Source organism: Lactuca saligna, chromosome 8 (genome assembly GCF_052625555.1).
Source record: "Lactuca saligna cultivar CGN05327 chromosome 8, ASM5262555v1, whole genome shotgun sequence".
In the NCBI taxonomy this organism is placed as follows: Eukaryota; Viridiplantae; Streptophyta; class Magnoliopsida; order Asterales; family Asteraceae; genus Lactuca; species Lactuca saligna.
Genome location: NC_136424.1, coordinates 71,615,052 through 71,617,787, shown reverse-complemented (window position 1 = coordinate 71,617,787; position 2,736 = coordinate 71,615,052). Strand labels below are relative to the sequence as shown.

Here is a 2,736-nt window from a genome sequence, read left to right as displayed (position 1 = left end):
TTCTTGCAAATTCTTCCTAAGCTTTGTGGTTTTTTGCCATTTCATCAACATCCAATTCCACTTCCGATACAGGCAAATCCTTCTGCATGCTGAATTGACTGCCCAATTTAACCACATCATTTTCAAGTTTTTGAAGTATGCAAAATACATATATTATTTATTATTTACTTCCAAAAAAAAACCTATTCTGAATTGGACCATGATCCACTGTTGTTCTCAGGCAATATAACACTCTCCCTATTATATCATTCATTGACACAGGCCCAAATAACCGACTATCTTTCGCTTCCTGAAAAGTTTATAAAAAATATATATATATTAAATACATAGTTGTTTCTTTTTTAATTAGTTTGGACATAATGACTTAATGGGGTATTCAGACACTAACCCTTTACTTATTTCACCTTTCTTTTTTCCTCTCACGTTAAAATTGATGAATATTGTGAAAATCATTTGTTTGATGTAAAGGTAAAATGGTCATTTACTCTCATTCAGACAGTTTATTTGGTATACAGACATTATTACTCATTCAATCATTTATGATCACACAAGTGTTAATGATACCTTAGGCTTTAAATTCTCATTGTCAGCCAAGACCCAACACTGATCTTTCTCAAGTACAAAAGGTTCTTCTTTTTCATCTTTTGAAACCATTTCATAGCCTTCAGTTGCAGCCAATCTTCTAACCAGATAACTATCTGATTTTTCAGGGTCCTTCATCACCACCACATCCCCAACAAAAACACACCTGACACCACCATATAAACAATATTTTATAGAATAAAATTAATAAATAACTGTTGGTTTGATTTTGATTTCGATTTTGATTTTGTGAGATTACTGTGGATCTGCAGCTGGTAATTTCCTGACAAGAAGTGTTCCCCCTTCAGGTGCTATTGTTAGAGCCATTTCCTCTCCCTTGTTCCAATGCAAAAATGTCAATTTTCCTTGGAAAAATGTTTTCCAAACTGTGTCCCCTACTTATGTATTAGAGATTTTACCATGTTTGTAGCTCTGCAACAAAGACTGTTTTATACTACCAATATATAATATAACAATACTCAAATAGACATGAAGCAGGTTACATCTCATGTTGCTACTGTTTTCCTTTCTTATGTATCTGTTGTCTATCTTCTTAATCTTTAAAACAAAGCAAACAACATTGTTATGCAAAGCAATGTAATCTATAACTGAAACTGAAATTGAAGAAATGTCATGTGTTTGGTTTGCATGTTTATGAACCCAAAAACTCTGTACAAAGCAAAAAACTCTATGTTGGAAGACATTAATTTATGTATTTGAAAGTTGTGGACTTGTGATTTCCAAACTACTTACCATGAGATCATGAATTGAAATGAAAACTTGTTACAAGCTAAATATACATTCAGTGAGAACTTCAGCTAGCATGACGATTAGTAGAGAGGACAGTGAATAAAAACATGAAGCAATAATGCAACATTTGAGAAATGAAATGCACACTCTATCAGGTCAATCGTTTCACTTGTGAAGCAATTTCTTGCATATATACATTATACACTCATTGGAATAAACCGAGTAAACCCTTAGAACTTAATACAGACATTAACTCGTTCGTTAATCTGATTTACCTTAGTAAAAACTTAGATATAAACCAACTTGATCGTTCGAAAACATTCACGAAAAAACCAATCTATTTATCCTTTCAATAACCTAGCCAGAAGATAGCATAAGCCATAAAGATCTAAATCAAAGATAAAGCAAGAGCATGAAAGGAGGACCTTGTAGCTCAGAGCAACGGAGTACTCGAAACGACGGGCGAGGTACCTCAACCAGGTTGTGTTGGAAACCATGGCCGCCTTGTGCAGATCGTCGGAGAGGTGGAGGTGCTGCGAGGGGTTGTTTGTGATTTTGTATTACCTTTTCCCGAGTTCATCTTTAAACCCTTGCGAAAATTAAATGTTTTAGGAATTTAGGGTGTTTGGAATTGTTTTTCAAAACAATAAATATTTGTTGAATTTTTGAAAAGTTAATAAACTAAACAAAATGTTTGTTGATTTTAAAATTAATTTTAAAATAGTTGTTCAATATATTTCCAAAAGCATTTTCAACCAAACTTTTCTAGAATGATATTGTTTAGCTTACACATCTAACCTGAGTTAAACTAAGTTAAAAACATTTTAAAAAAACAATTTATTGATTTTTTTTTTCATAACAAAAGTTAATCCAAACGCGATAAGCATTTTTGCCCAAAAATATTTTTAGAATTCAAAAAACAATCTCAAACACCTTTTATTCTTGATTTTTAATTTTCAATAAAGATAACATTGCTAGCAATAAACTATTCGTTTCGATTTCAAATTGTTTCACATTTCATTTTTGTATATTACAAGTGTAAAATGTTTCAAGTTGTGTGTCAAAAAGTTACTTCTACAAAAAATGAGTTGGTTATATAGATGATACGGTGATACACATGTGTAAATGATTATTTTCCAAAGATTCATAATACCACACCGAAAAGAAAGCAAAGGAAAATCATAAATGGCATAGCCATTTTTATGTCCTCGGAAAAGGAGTAAGTCTCGAAGCTTTTCTTGCATGATCTTATAAATATATTTTGTATAATCAAAAAAAACTTGCTAGTATTCAGATCATATATATCATTGTTTGTTTGATGTATAATTTTGTTTTTGTAGAATGAAAATGGTTTTAAATGATAAGGTATCATATATATTTGAAAGTTGATATTAACTTTTAGAG

General features: G+C 31.2%; 1 pseudogene across 1 annotated transcript; it reads right to left on the bottom strand.

Annotated features, from left to right (window-relative positions):
- Positions 1-9: 9 nt before the first annotated feature.
- Positions 10-1,897, bottom strand: LOC145012606 (mitochondrial ATP-independent inner membrane protease subunit 2-like; annotated as a pseudogene). Its single transcript, XR_013664592.1, has 5 exons — positions 1,758-1,897; positions 842-1,014; positions 565-748; positions 183-289; positions 10-98 (listed from the first exon to the last, which is right to left on the bottom strand). The product of XR_013664592.1 is annotated as a mitochondrial ATP-independent inner membrane protease subunit 2-like (transcript).
- Between the last annotated feature and the right edge of the window lie 839 nt (positions 1,898-2,736).